The 16,328-nt window shown below is 38.6% G+C and overlaps 2 non-coding genes across 2 annotated transcripts; both read left to right on the top strand.

Annotated features, from left to right (window-relative positions):
• The first annotated feature begins 5,202 nt into the window (after positions 1–5,202).
• LOC112761384 (small nucleolar RNA R71) lies at positions 5,203–5,310 on the top strand. Its single transcript, XR_003181781.1, has one exon. It is a non-coding gene; the product is annotated as a small nucleolar RNA R71 (small nucleolar RNA).
• A 7,887-nt stretch (positions 5,311–13,197) lies between these two features.
• LOC112761669 (small nucleolar RNA R71) lies at positions 13,198–13,305 on the top strand. The gene has a single exon (XR_003182053.1). It is a non-coding gene; the product is annotated as a small nucleolar RNA R71 (small nucleolar RNA).
• The last annotated feature ends 3,023 nt before the right edge of the window (positions 13,306–16,328 follow it).

The following is a 16,328-nucleotide window of genomic DNA, read 5'->3' as shown; positions in this document are numbered from 1 at the left end:
TTAACTCCAGCTTTTGTGCCAGTTTGGGAGTTAAATGCCAGAATTCTTGAGCTGACTTGGAACGCTTGTTTGGGCCATCAAATCTCAGGCAAAGTATGGACTATTATATATTACGGGAAAGTCTAGAATGTCTACTTTCCAACGCAATTGAGAGCGCACCAATTGGGCTTCTGTAGCTCCAGAAAATCCACTTTGAGTGCAGGGAGGTTAGAATCTAACAGCATCTGCAGTCCTTTTTCAGCCTTTGAATCAGATTTTTGCTCGGGTCCCTCAATTTCAGCCAGAAAATACCTGAAATCACAGAAAAATACACAAACTCATAGTAAAGTCCAGAAGAGTGATTTTTATTTAAAAACTAATAAAAACATAATAAAAACTAATTAAAATATACTAAAAATATACTAAAAATAATGCCAAAAAGCGTATAAATTATCCGCTCATCATAACACCAAACTTAAATTGTTGCTTGTCCCCAAGCAACTGAAAATCAAATAGGATAAAAAGAAGAGAATGTACAATGAATTCCAAAAACATCTATGAAGATCAGTATTAATTAGATGAGCGGGGCTTTTAGCTTTTTGCTTCTAAACAGTTTTGGCATCTCACTTTATCCCTTAAAGTTCAGAATGATTGGCATCTATAGGAACTCAGAATCCAGATAGTGTTATTGATTCTCCTAGTTAAGTATGTTGATTCTTGAACACAGCTACTTTATGAGTCTTGGCCGTGGCCCTAAGCACTTTGTTTTCCAGTATTACCACCGTATACATAAATGCCACAAACACATAACTGGGTGAACCTTTTCAGATTGTGACTTAGCTTTGCTAGAGTCTCCAATTAGAGGTGTCTAAGGTTCTTAAGCACACTCTTTTTTTTGCTTTGGACCTCAACTTTAACCACTCAGTCTCAAGTTTTCACTTGACACCTTCACGCCACAAGCACATGGTTAAGGACAGCTTGGTTTAGCCGCTTAGGCCAGGATTTTATTCCTGTGGGCCCTCCTATCCACTGATGCTCAAAGCCTTGGATCCTTTTTATCACCCTTGCCATTTGGTTTAAAGGGGTATTGGCTTTTTCTGCTTGCTTTTCTTTTTTTTTTCCCTCTCCTTTTTTTTCTGCAAGCTTTTCACTGCTTTTTTTCTTCAAGAATCAATTTTATGATTTTTCAGATCATCAAATAACATTTCTCTTTTTCCTTTCTTTCTTTCAAGAGCCAACAATTTTAACATTCATAAATAATCAAATTCAAAAATGTGTACTGTTCAAGCATTCATTCAGAAAGACAATAGTATTGCCGCCACATCAAAATAATTAAACTGTTTTAAAATTTGAAATTCATGCACTTCTTTTTCTTTTTCAATTGAAAACATTTTTCATTTAAGAAAGGTGATGGATTCATTTTCATAGCTTTAAGGCATAGACACTTAGACACTAATGATCATATAATAAAGACACAAACATAGACAAACATAAGCAAAAAATTCAAAAAACAGGAAAATAAAGAACAAGGAAATTAAAGAACGGGTCCACCTTAGTGATGGCGGCTTGTTCTTCCTCTTAAAGATCTTATGGAGTGCTTGAGCTCCTCAATGTCTCTTCCTTGCCTTTGTTGCTCCTCTCTCATGGTTCTTTGGTCTTCTCTAATTTTATGGAGGAGGATGGAATGCTCTTGGTGCTCCACCCTTAGTTGTCCCATGTTGGAACTTAATTCTCCTAGGAAGGTGTTGATTTGCTCCCAATAGTTTTGTGGAGGAAAATGCATCCCTTGAGGCATCTCAAGGATTTCATGATGAGGAGTTTCCTCATGCTCTTGTCCATGAGTGGGATCTCTTGTTTGCTCCATCCTTTTCTTAGTGATGGGCTTGTCCTCATCAATGAGAATGTCTCCCTCTATGTCAATTCCAACCAAATTGCAAAGGTGACAAATGAGATGAGGGAAGGCTAACCTTGCCAAAAGAGAGGACTTGTCCGCCACCTTGTAGAGTTCTTAGGATATAACCTCATGAACTTCCACTTCCTCTCCAATCATGATGCTATGTATCATGATAGCCCGGTCTATAGTAGCTTTGGACCGGTTGCTAGTGGGAATGATTGAGCGTTGGATGAACTCCAACCATCCCCTAGCCACGGGCTTGAGGTCATGCCTTCTTAGTTGAACCGGCTTCCCTCTTGAATCTCTCTTCCATTGAGCGCCCTCTTCATAGATGTCCATGAGGACTTGGTCCAACCTTTGATCAAAGTTGACCCTTCTAGTGTATGGGTGTGCATCTCCTTGCATCATGGGCAAGTTGAATGCCAACCTTACATTTTCCGGACTAAAATCTAAGTATTTCCCTCGGACCATTGTAAGCCAATTCTTAGGGTCCGGGTTCACACTTTGATCATGGTTCTTGGTGATCCATGCATTGGCATAGAATTCTTGAACCATTAAGATTCCGACTTGTTGAATGGGGTTGGTGAGAACTTCCCAACCTCTTCTTCGGATCTCATGTCGGATCTCCGGATATTCGCCCTTTTTGAGCTTAAAAGGGACCTCGGGAATCACCTTCTTCTTGGCCACAACTTCATAGAAGTGGTCTTGATGCACCCTTGAGAGGAATCTCTCCATCTCCCATGACTCGGAGGTGGAAGCTTTTGCCTTCCCTTTTCTCTTTCTAGAGGTTTCTCCGGCCTTTGGTGCCATAAATGGTTATGGAAAAACAAAAAGCTTTAGCTTTTACCACACTAAACTTAGAAGGTTGCTCGTCCTCGAGCAAAAGAAGAAAGAAGAGACTAGAAGAAGAAGAAATAGAGGAGATGGAGTGGGCTTTGTGTTTTGGCCAAGGGGAGAAGTGGTGTTTAGGTTGTCTGAAAATGAAGGAGTGAAGATGGGTTTATATAGGAGTAAGAGGGGGTATATGGTTTGGCCATAGAGGGTGGGTTTGGGAGGGAAAGTGGTGTGAATTTGAATGGTGAGGTAGGTGGGGTTTTATGAAGGATAAATGTGAGTGGTGAAGAGAATGGTGGGATTTGATAGGTGAGGGGTTTTTGGGGAAGAGGTATTGAGGTGATTGGTGAATGGGTGAAGAAGAGAGAGAGTGGTGGGGTAGGTGGGGATCCTATGGGGTCCACAGATTCTGAGGTGTTAAGGATATCTCATCCCTGCACCAAGTGGCATGTAAAACGCCCCTTTCTGCCAATCCTGGCGTTAAACGCCAGGCTGCTACCCATTTCTGGCGTTTAACGCCAGCTTCTTGCCCATTCCTGGCGTTAAACGCCAGTCTGGTGCCCTTTTCTGGCGTTAAACGCCCAGAATAGTGCCAGACTGGGCGTTTAACGCCCATTCTGCTACCCTTACTGGCGTTTAAACGCCAGTAAGTTTCTCCTCCAAGGTGTTCTATTTTTTATTCTATTTTTCCTTCTATTTTTGCTTTTTCAATTGTTTTTGTGACTTCACATGATCATCAACCTATAGAAAATAATAAAATAACAATAGAAAATAGAAATTTAACATAGATAAGTAAAAATTGGGTTGTCTCCCAACAAGCGCTTTTTTAATGTCAATAGCTTGACAGTGGCTCTCATGGAGCCTCACAGATGTTCAGAGCAATGTTGGAACCTCCCAACACCAAACTTAGAGTTTGACTGTGGGGGCTCTATTTGACTCTGTATTGAGAGAAACTCTTCGTGCTTCCTCTCCATGGTGACAGAGGGATATCCTTGAGCTTTAAACACAAGGGAGTCTCCATTCACTTGAATGATTAATTCTTCTCTGTCAACATCAATCACAACTTTTGCTGTGGCTAAGAAGGGTCTACCAAGGATGATGGATTCATCCATACACTTCCCAGTCTCTAGGACTATGAAATCAGCAGGGATGTGATGGTCTTCAACCTTTACCAAGACATCCTCTACAAGTCCATAAGCTTGTTTCTTTGAATTGTCTGCCATCTCCAGTGAGATTCTTGCAGCTTGTACCTCAATGATCCCTAGCTTCTCCATTACAGAGAGAGGCATAAGGTTTATGCTTGACCCTAGGTCACACAGAGCCTTCTCAAAGGTCATGGTGCCTATGGTACAAGGGATCGAGAACTTTCCAGGGTCCTGTCTCTTTTGAGGTAATCTCTGCCTAATCAAGTCATCCAGTTCTTTGATGAGCAATGGAGGTTCATTCTCCCAAGTCTCATTACCAAATAACTTGGCATTTAGCTTCATGATTGCTCCAATGTACTTAGCAACTTGCTCTTCAGTGACATCTTCATCCTCTTCAGAGGAAGAATACTCATCAGAGCTTATGAAAGGCAGAAGTAAATTCAATGGAATCTCTATGGTCTCAGAATGAGCCTCAGATTCCCATGGTTCCTCATTAGGGAACTCCATGGAGGTCAGTGGGCGTCCATTGAGGTCTTCCTCAGTGGGAATCACTGCCTCTTCCTCCTCTCCATGTTCGGCCATGTGAGATGTGGTTATGGCCTTGCACTCTCTTTTTGGATTCTCTTCTGTATTGCTTGGGAGAGTGCTAGGAGGGAGTTCAGTAATTTTCTTACTCAACTGACCCAATTGTGCCTCCAAATTTCTAATGGAGGACCTTGTTTCAGTCATGAAACATTGAGTGGTTTTGATTAGATCAGAGACAATGGTTGTTAAGTCAGAGGGGCTCTGCTTAGAATTCTCTATCGGTTGCTGAGAAGATGATGGAAAAGGCTTGCCATTGCTAAACCTGTTTCTTCCACCATTGTTGTTGTTGAAACCTTGTTGAGGTCTCTGTTGATCCTTCCATGAGAGATTTGGGTGATTTCTTCATGAAGGATTATAGGTGTTTCCATAGGATTCTCCCATGTAATTCACCTCTTCCATTGCTGAGTTCTCAGGATCATAAGCTTCTTCTTCAGAGGAAGCTTCCTTAGTACTGCCTGTTGCTGCTTGCATTCCAGACAGACTCTAAGAAATCACATTGACTTGTTGGGTCAATATTTTATTCTGAGCCAATATGGCATTCAGAGTATCAATCTCAAGAACTCCTTTCTTCTGAGTCGTCCCATTATTCATAGGATTCCTTTCAGAAGTGTACATGAATTGGTTATTTGCAACCATTTCAATGAGTTCCTGAGCTTCTTCAGGCATCTTCTTCAGATGAAGAGATCCTTCAGTAGAGCTATCCAATGACATCTTGGATAGTTCAGACAGACCATCATAGAAGATTCCTATGATGCTCCATTCTGAAAGCATGTCAGAAGGGCACCTTCTGATCAATTGCTTGTATCTTTCCCAAGCTTCATAGAGGGATTCTCCTTCCTTCTGTCTAAAGGTTTGGACTTCCACTCCGAGCTTGCTCAATTTTTGAGGTGGAAAGAACTTTGCCAAGAAGGCATTGACTAGCTTTTCCCAACAGTTCAGGCTTTCGTTAGGTTGTGAATCCAACCATGTTCTAGCTCTGTCTCTTACAGCAAAAGGAAAGAGCATAAGTCTGTAGACTTCAGGGTCATCCCCATTGGTCTTTACAGTGTCACAGATTTGCAAGAACTCAGCCAAGAACTGATGAGGATCTTTTAATGGAAGTCCATGAAACTTGCAATTCTGTTGCATTAGAGAAACTAATTGAGGCTTAAGCTCAAAGTTGTTTGCTCCAATGGCAGGGATAGAGATGCTTCTCCCATAGAAATTAGGAGTAGGTGTAGTAAAGTCACCAAGCACCTTCCTTACATTGTTGGCATTGTTGTTATTTTCGGCTGCCATGGTTTCTTCTTCTTTGAAGAGCTCTGTTAGGCCCTCTAGAGAGAGTTGTGTTTTGGTTTCTCTTAGCTTTCTCTTCAAGGTCCTTTCAGGTTCAGGATCAGCTTCAACAAGAATGCTTTTATCTTTGCTCCTGCTCATATGAAAAAGAAGAGAACAAGAAAGTATGGAATCCTCTATGTCACAGTATAGAGATTCCTTGAAGTGTCAGAAGAAAAGAAGAATAGAAGGAGGAGATGGAGAAGAGGGAATTCGAACTTATCAAGAGGGACAGAGTTCGAATTGCACCTTGATGAGGAGTCTTAGTCCCTTAAATAGAAGGATGTGAGAAGAGGGGAAGAATTTTCGAAAATAAATTAAAAAGATTTTGAAATAATTAAAAAGAAATTTGAAAATTTGATGGAGATTTTCGAAAACTAAGATTGAGAAAGAAATCAAGTGATTTTTTGAAAAAGATTTTGAAATCGGAAATTAAAAAGATATGATTGAAAATTAATTTTGAAAAAGGGTGTGATTGAAAAGATATGATTGAAAATCAAATTAAAAAGAGAAAGTTTTGAAACTAAAGTTGATTACTTGACTAACAAGAAATTAAAAGATATGATTCTAAAATTTAAAATTTGATCCTTTCTTAATAGGCAAGTAACAACTTGAAAATTTTTTAAGTAAATCTTGAATTGAAGCAAGGATTTTTGAAAATAGTAAAAATAAATATAAAATGGAAAGAAATTGATTTTGAAAGAGATATGATTGAAAAGATATGATTTGAAAAAGATTTGATTTTGAAAAATTATGAAAACTTGAAAAAAATGTGAATTAAAAACAAAATCTTTCCTCTAGTTTCATCCTGGCGTTAAACGCCCAGAATGGCATCCATTCTGGCATTTAACGCCCAAAACTCTACCTTTTTGGGCGTTAAACGCCCAGCCAAGTACCCTGGCTGGCATTTAAACGCCAGTTTTCCTTCTTCACTGGGCGTTTTGAACGCCCAGCTTTTTCTGTTTGATTCCTCTGCTGAATGTTCTGAATCTTCAAGTCTCTGTATTATTGACTTGAAAAGACATAGTTTTAAAAAAATTATTTTTGAATTTTTGATGATGGGAATCAATAAAAAATGCAACTAAGATCAAATAAACAATGCATGCAAGACACCAAACTTAAAAGTTTGTATACTAAGGACTATAACAATGTAAAAATGCATGTAAGAAACAACAAAACATACAAAACAAGAGAATTTGAAGAACAAAGCAATGAAATCATCAAGAACAACTTGAAGATCAATGAAGAACAATATGTATAAAATTTTGAAAATTAGAAGGATAAAGACATGCAATTGACACCAAACTTAAAATTAGACAATAGACTCAAACAAGAAACATAAAGTATTTTTGGTTTTATGATTTAAAAATTTTTTTGTATTTTTTTCAAAAATTATATAGAAAAGAAAATAAAGAGAATCAAAACTTTTAATAAGAATTCCAGGAATCATGCAATGTTAGTCTAAAGCTTCAGTCTAAAAAGATTAGACATGTTTGGCTAAGCTTCAGCAGGACATTACATTCAGCAGCTAAATTGATGAGAATCAATCAGCTTTTGTGATGGTGGGAACATCACTTTGAAACTCTAGAATTCATTCTTAAAAATTCTGAAGAAAAGATACCTAATCTAAGCAACAAGATGAACCGTCAGTTGTCCAAACTCGAACAATCCCCGGCAACGGCGCCAAAAACTTGGTGCACGAAATTGTGATCATCAACAATGGCGCCAAAGACTTGGAGCTCTCAAACGTGAATCACACTTTGTCACAATTCCGCACAACTAACCAGCAAGTGCACTGGGTCGTTGGTGCACGAAATTGTGATGTCCAGGCTCAAACAATCCCAGGCAACGTGAGCAACTTGGTACGCGCAATCGTGATTACTCGTTGATTATGTAGAATTCATGGCTCTTTCTTTCCCTGGCAATGGCGCCAAGAACATGGTGCCAATACCATGGTTCACAACTTCGATACAACTAACCAGCAAGTGCACTGGGTCGTCCAAGTAATACCTTACGTGAGTAAGGGTCGAATCCCACGGAGATTGTTGGTATGAAGCAAGCTATGGTCACCTTGTAAATCTCAGTCAGGCAGATATAAAGTGATAATGGTTTTTTCGAATATTATATAATAAAATAGGGATAGAGATACTTATGTAAATTCATCGGTGAGAATTTCAGATAAGCGAATGGAGATGCTTTCGTTCCTCTGAACCTCTGCTTTCCTGCTATCTTCATCCAATCAGTCTTACTCCTTTCCATGGCTGGCTTTATGTGATACATCACCACTGTCAATGGCTACTTTCGGTCATCTCTCGGGAAAATGATCCAATGCCCTGTCACGGCACGGCTAATCGTGTGGAGGCATCACCCTTGCCAATGGCTTCATCTTATCCTCTCAGTGAATAATATGCTCACGCACCCTGTCACGGCACGGCTATTCATCTGTCGGTTCTCGATCATGCTGGAATAGGATTTACTATCCTTTTGCGTCTGTCACTAATGCCCTGCAATCGCGAGTTTGGAGCTCGTCACAGTCATTCATTCATTGAATCCTACTCGGAATACCACAGACAAGGTTTAGACCTTCCGGATTCTCTTGAATGCCGCCATCATTCTAGCTTACGCCACGAAGATTCTGGTTAGGAGATCTAAGAGATATTCATTCTAGCTTATTTCATGTAGAACGGAAGTGTTTGTCAGGCACGTGTTCATAGGGGAGAATGGTGATGAGCGTCACACATAATCATCACCTTCATCACGTTCTTGGGTGTGAATGGATATCATAGAAGCGAAATAAGATGAATTGAATAGAAAACAGAAGTACTTTGCATTAATCTTTGAGGGACAGCAGAGCTCCACACCTTAATCTATGGAGTGTAGAAACTCTACCGTTGAAAATACATAAGTGAAAGGTCCAGGTATGGCCGAGAGGCCAGCCTCTAAAACATGATCACAGAATCAAAATACAATCCAGGATGTCAAATACAATAGTAAGAGGTCCTATTTATAATAAACTAGTCACTAGGGTTTACAGAAGTAAGTAATTGATGCATAAATCCACTTCCGGGGCCCACTTGGTGTGTGCTTGGGATGGGCCTGAGTGTTGCACGTGTAGAGGTCCTTCTTGGAGTTGAACGCCAGCTTTTGTGCCATTTTGGGCGTTTAACTCTGGTTTTGGCTCCTTTTCTGGCGCTGGACGCCAGGTTTGGGCAGAAAGCTGGCGTTGAACGCCAGTTTACGTCATCTATTCTTGGCCAAAGTATGGACTATTATATATTTCTGGAAAGCCCTGGATGTCTACTTTCTAACGCAATTGGAAGCGCGCCATTTCGAGATCTGTAACTCCAAAAAATCCACTTTGAGTGCAGGGAGGTCAGAATCCAACAGCATCAGCAGTCCTTCTTCAACCTCTGAATCTGATTTTTGCTCAAGTCCCTCAATTTCAGCCAGAAAATATCTGAAATCACAGAAAAACACACAAACTCATAGTAAAGTCCAGAAATGTGAATTTAACATAAAATCTATTAAAAACATCCCTAAAAGTAACTAGATTCTACTAAAAATAATGCCAAAAAGCGTATAAATTATCCGCTCATCACAACACCAAACTTAAATTGTTGCTTGTCCCAAGCAACTGAAAATCAAAAATAGGATAAAAAGAATAGAATATACTATAAATTCCAAACTATCAATGAAACATAGCTCCAATCAGATGAGCGGGACTTGTAGCTTTTTGCCTCTTGAATAGTTTTGGCATCTCACTTTATCCATTGAGGTTCAGAATGATTGGCATCTATAGGAACTCAGAGTTCAAATAGTGTTATTGATTCTCCTAGTTCAGTATGATGATTCTTGAACACAGCTGTTTTATGAGTCTTGGCCGTGGCCCTAAGCACTTTGTTTTCCAGTATTACCACCGGATACATAAATGCCACAGACACATAATTGGGTGAACCTTTTCAGATTGTGACACAGCTTTGCTAAAGTCCCCAATTAGAGGTGTCCAGGGTTCTTAAGCACACTCTTCTTTTGCTTTGGACCTTGACTTTAACCGCTCAGTCTCAAGTTTTCACTTGACACCTTCACGCCACAAGCACATGGTTAGGGACAGCTTGGTTTAGCCGCTTAGGCCAGGATTTTATTCCTTTAGGCCCTCCTATCCACTGATGCTCAAAGCCTTGGGATCCTTTTTATTTACCCTTGCCTTTTGGTTTTAAGAGCTTTTGGCTTTTTCCGCTTGCTTTTTCTTTTTCTTTCTATTTTTTTTCGCCTATTTTTTTTCTATTTTTTTTTTCTGCAAGCTTTGTTCTTTGCTGCTTTTTCTTGCTTCAAGAATCATTTTTATGATTTTTCAGATTATCAAATAACATGTCTCCTAGTCATCATTCTTTCAAGAGCCAACATATTTAACATTCTTAAACAACAACTTCAAAAGACATATGCACTGTTCAAGCATACATTCAGAAAATAAGAAGCATTGTCACCACATCAATATAATTAAACTAAGTTCAAGGATAAATTCGAAACTCATGTACTTCTTGTTCTTTTGAATTAAAACATTTTTCATTTAAGAGAGGTGATGGATTCATAGGACATTCATAACTTTAAGACAAAGTTACTAACTACTAATGATCATGTAATGAAGACACAAAACATAGATAAGCACATAACATAGAAAACGAAAAACAGAAGAAATAAGAACAAGGAATGAATCCACCTTAGTGATGGTGGCGTTTCCTTCTTGAGGAACCAATGATGTCCTTGAGCTCTTCTATGTCTCTTCTTTGTCTTTGTTGCTCCTCCTTCATTGCTTTTAGATCTTCTCTGATTTCGTGAAGGATGATGGAGTGCTCTTGATGTTCCACCCTTAGTTGCTTCCAATAATTGTGTGGAAGAAATTGTATCCCCTGAGGTATCTCAGGGATCTCTTGATTTGCAGTCAAATGTCCTGCCACTGAGCTATAGACCCTTGATGGAAGCTTTTGTCTTCCCTTTCCTCTTTCTAGAGGTTTCTCTGGCCTTAGGTGCCATCAATGGTTATGGAAAAAAAACAAAAAAGCTATGCTTTTACCACACCAAACTTAGAATGTTGCTCGCCCTCGAGCAAAAGAAGAAAGAATATAAGAAGAAGAAGAAGATATGGAGGAGATGGATGGAGGTGTGTATTTGGCCATATGGGTGGGATTGGGTGGGAGAGAGATGTTGAATTTTGAAGGTAGTGGGTGTATGGATGTTAGTGGTGGATGGAAAACAGAAGGGATGATCATGAATGGAAAGAGAGATGATGAGGTAGGTGGGGATCCTGTGGGGTCCACAGATCCTGAGATGATCCTGTGGGATCCACAAATCCTGAGGTGTCAAGGCATTTACATCCATGCACCAATTTAGGCATGTAAAATGCCCTTGCACACAACTCTGGGCGTTCAGCGCCAGGTTGGTGGCCATTTTGGGCGTTCAACGCCCCTTTGCTGCCATTTCTGGTGTTGAACGCCAGAACCATGCTTGTTCTGGGCGTTCAGCGCCAGAATGCTGCCCATTTTGGGCGTTCAGCGCCAGAACCATGCTCTGTTCTGGCGTTGAACGCCAGGCAGATGCTCCTCCAGGGTGTGATTTTTCTTCTGTTGTTTTTGATTCCATTTTTAATTTTTATATTTATTTTCTGACTCCACATGATCATGAACCTAAGAAAACATGAAAAACAAGAATAATAGAGTTAGATAAATAAACATTGGGTTGCCTCCCAACAAGCGCTTCTTTAATGTCAATAGCTTGACAGTGGGCTCTCATGGAGCCTCACAGATGTTCAAAGCATTGTTGAGACTCTCCAACACCAAACTTAGAGTTTGGATATGGGAGTTCAACACCAAACTTAGAGTTTGACTGTGGGGGCTCTGGTTGATTCTGCTTTGAGAGAAGCTTTTTCTGCTTCCTCTCCATGGTTGCAGAGGGAGATCCTTGAGTTTTAAACACAAGGGAGTTCTCATTCCATTGAAGGACTATTTCACCTCTGTCAACATCAATCACAGCTCTTGCTGTGGCCAGGAAAGGTCTTCCTAGGATGATGGATTCATCCTCTTCCTTTCCAGTATCCAGAACTATGAAATCAGCAGGGATATAAAGGCCTTCAACCTTTACTAACACGTCCTCTACTTGTCCATAAGCCTGTTTTCTTGAACTGTCTGCCATCTCTAATGAGATTTTAGCAGCTTGCACCCCATAGATTCCCAGTTTCTCTATTACAGAGAGGGGCATGAGGTTTATTCCTGAACCAAAGTCACACAGAGCCTTAAAGATCATGGTGCCTATGGTACAGGGTATTATGAACTTTCCAGGATCCTGTCTCTTCTGAGGTAATGTCAGTTGATCCAGATCACTTAGTTCATTGATGAACAAGGGAGGTTCAACTTCCCAAGTATCAATGCCAAATAATTTGGCATTCAGCTTCATGATTGCACCAAGAAACTTGGCAGTTTACTCTTCAGTAACATCCTCATTCTCTTCAGAAGAGGAATACTCATCAGAGCTCATGAAGGGCATAAGGAGGTTCAATGGAATCTCTATGGTCTCTAGATGAGTCTCAGATTCCTTTGGTTCCTCAGAGGGAAACTCCTTATTGATCACTGGACGTCCCAGGAGGTCTTCCTCCTTGGGATTCACGTCCTCTCCTCTCCTCACAGGTTTGGCCATGATGCTTATGTCAATGGCCTTGCACTCTCCTTTTGGATTCTCTTCTGTATTGCTTGGGAGAGTACTAGGAGGGATTTCAGTGATCCTCTTACTCAGCTGGCCTACTTGTGCTTCCAAATTTCTAATGGAAGACCTTGTTTCATTCATGAAACTTACAGTGGCCTTGGATAGATCAGAGACTAAGTTTGCCAAATTAGAAGTATTTTGTTCAGAGTTCTCTGTCTGTTGCTGAGTGGATGATGGAAAAGGTTTATTATTGTTAAACCTGTTTCTTCCACCATTATTAAAGCCTTGTTGAGGCTTTTGATCCTTCCATGAGAAATTTGGATGATTTCTCCATGATGAGTTATAGGTGTTTCCATAAGGTTCACCTATGTAATTCACCTCTGCTATTGCAGGGTTCTCAGGATCATAAGCTTCTTCTTCATAAGAAGCCTCTTGAGTACTGTTGGATGCAGCTTGCACTCCATTCAGACTCTGAGAGATCATATTGACTTGCTGAGTCAATATTTTGTTCTGAGCCAATATGGCATTCAGAGTATCAATCTCAAGAACTCCCTTCTTCATAGGCGTCCCATTATTCACAGGATTCCTTTCAGAAGTGTACATGAACTAGTTATTAGCAACCATGTCAATGAGTTCTTGAGCTTCTGCAGGCATTTTCTTTAGGTGAATGGATCCACCTGCAGAGGTGTCCAGTGACATTTTTGATAGCTCAGATAAACCATCATAGAATATATCCAGGATGGTCCATTCTGAAAGCATGTCAGAAGGACACTTTTTGGTCAACTGTTTGTGTCTTTCCCAAGCTTCATAGAGGGATTCACCTTCTTTCTGTCTGAAGGTTTGAACATCAGCTCTAAGCTTGCTCAGCTTTTGAGGAGGAAAGTACTTGGCTAAGAAAGCCGTGACCAGCTTATCCCAAGAGTTCAGGCTGTCTTTGGGTTGAGAATCCAACCATAATCTAGCTCTGTCTCTTACAGCAAAGGGGAAAAGCATGAGCCTGTAGACTTCAGGATCTACTCCATTAGTCTTAACAGTATCACATATCTGCAAGAATTCAGTTAAGAACTGAAAAGGATCTTCAGATGGAAGTCCATGAAACTTGCAGTTCTGCTGCATCAGAGAAACTAATTGAGGTTTCAGCTCAAAGTTGTTTACTCCAATGGCAGGAATGGAGATGCTTCTTCCATGTAAATTGGAATTAGGTGCAGTAAAGTCACCAAGCATCTTCCTTACATTATTATTATTTTCGGCTGCCATCTCCTCTTCCTGTTCAAAAATTTCTGAAAGGTTTTCTCTGGATTGTTGTAATTTAGCTTCTCTTAATTTTCTCTTCAGAGTCCTTTCAGGTTCTGGATCTGCTTCCACAAGAATGTTCTTATCCTTGCTCCTGCTCATATGACAAAGAAGAAGGCACAGAAAAATAATAATAATAATAGAGAGTCTTTATACCACAGTATAGGGATCCCTGTGTGAGTAGAAGAAGAGGGGGAGACAAAGAATGTAATATAATGGAAGAAACACAACTGTGAGGATGGCAGAGATGTGAGATGAGATGTTAGGATATGAATGAATAAATAGAATAAGATGGGGGAGGGATAATTTTCGAAAATTATTTTGAAAAAGAGTTAGTGATTTTCGAAAATGGTTTTTGAAAATTGTTAGTATTTTTTCGAAAAATTTTTAAAATTAAAAATAAAAATAAGAATAATTAGTTAATTAAAAAGAAATTTTTGAAAAAGAGGGAAGATATTTTCGAAAATTAGAGAGAGAGGGTTAGTTAGGTAGTTTTGAAAAAGTTAAGAAACAAACAAAAAGTTAGTTAGTTAGTTAGTTAAAACAAATTTTGAAAAGATAAGAAGTTAGGAAGTTAGAAAAGATATTTTGAAAAGATATTTTTGAAAAAGATAAGATAAGAAGCTATTTTTGAAAAGATATGATTGAAATTAGTTTTGAAAAAGATTTGATTTTTAAAATCTCAATTAATGACTTGATTCATAAGAAATCACAAGATATGATTCTAGAACTTAAAGTTTGAATCTTTCTTAACAAGCAAGTAACAAACTTCAAATTTTTGAATCAAAACATTAATTGTTATTGTTATTTTCGAAAATTTGTGATAAAAATAAGAAAAAGATTTTTGAAAAATATTTTTGGAATTTTCGAAAATAACCAAAAATTTTGAAAAAGATTTGATTTTTGAAAAAAGATTTTGAAAAAGATAAGATTTTCAAATTGAAAATTTGATTTGACTCATGAGAAACAATTAAATTTTAAAAATTTTTGAAAAAGTCAATTCAAATTTTCGAATTTGATGAGAGAAAAAGGGAAAGATATTTTTTTGATTTTTGAATTTTTATGATGCAAGAGAAAAACACTAAAAAGATGCAATGCATGAAATTTTTAGATCAAAACAATGAATGCGTGCAAGAATGCTATGAATGTCAAGATGAATACCAAGAACACTATGAATGTCAAGATGAACATCATAGACATAATTTTGAAAAATTTTTAATGCAAAGAAAACATGCAAGACACCAAACTTAGAATTCTTTAATGCTTACGCACTAAGAATTCAAGAATGCATATGATAAACATGAAAAGACACAAAACAAAAAATCATCAAGATCAAACAAGAAGACTTACCAAGAACAACTTGAAGATCATGAAAAACACTATGAATGCATGATATTTTCGAAAAAATGCAAGATGCATATGCAAGTGACACCAAACTTATAACATGACACATGATTCAAAAAACAGAAAAATATTTTTGATTTTTATGATTTTCTAAATTTTTTTTTTGGATTTTTTATTTTATATTTTTCGAAAAACTATTTTGGAAAAGAAAAATAAGGATTCCAAAATTTTTAATATGAATTCCAGGAATCTTATGCTCTAAAGCTCCAATCAAAGGGTCAGGCATGGCTTAATAGCCAGCCAAGCTTTAGCATATAATTACATGGACTGGAGTGATTAGTTGAATACCAATCCCAAAGCAGTTTGGGTATGGCTTTACAGCCAGATAGGATTCAACATGTTTCATGAAACACTAGAATTCATTCTTAAAAATCTTGAAGCCATAGAATAATTTATTTTTGAAAACATTATTTTTATTATTTTATTTTATTTTATTTTATATTTTTTTTTTCGAAAACAACAGAAAAATTTTTGAAAGATTTTTGAAAAATTTTTGAAAACAAAACAAAAAGAAAATTACCTAATCTGAGCAACATGATGAACCGTCAGTTGTCCAAACTCGAACAATCCCCGGCAACGGCGCCAAAAACTTGGTGCACGAAATTGTGATGTCCAGGCTCAAACAATCCCTGGCAACGTGAGCAACTTGGTACGCGCAATCGTGATTACGCGTTGATTATGTAGAATTCATGGCTCTTTCTTTCCCTGGCAATGGCGCCAAGAACATGGTGCCAATACCATGGTTCACAACTTCGATACAACTAACCAGCAAGTGCACTGGGTCGTCCAAGTAATACCTTACGTGAGTAAGGGTCGAATCCCACGGAGATTGTTGGTATGAAGCAAGCTATGGTCACCTTGTAAATCTCAGTCAGGCAGATATAAAGTGATAATGGTTTTTTCGAATATTATATAATAAAATAGGGATAGAGATACTTATGTAAATTCATCGGTGAGAATTTCAGATAAGCGAATGGAGATGCTTTCATTCCTCTGAACCTCTGCTTTCCTGCTATCTTCATCCAATCAGTCTTACTCCTTTCCATGGCTGGCTTTATGTGATACATCACCACTGTCAATGGCTACTTTCGGTCATCTCTCGGGAAAATGATCCAATGCCCTGTCACGGCACGGCTAATCGTCTGGAGGCATCACCCTTGCCAATGGCTTCATCTTATCCTCTCAGT

This window comes from Arachis hypogaea, chromosome 16 (genome assembly GCF_003086295.3).
Source record: "Arachis hypogaea cultivar Tifrunner chromosome 16, arahy.Tifrunner.gnm2.J5K5, whole genome shotgun sequence".
NCBI lineage: Eukaryota > Viridiplantae > Streptophyta > Magnoliopsida > Fabales > Fabaceae > Arachis > Arachis hypogaea.
This window is presented reverse-complemented; position numbering and strand designations above follow the sequence as displayed.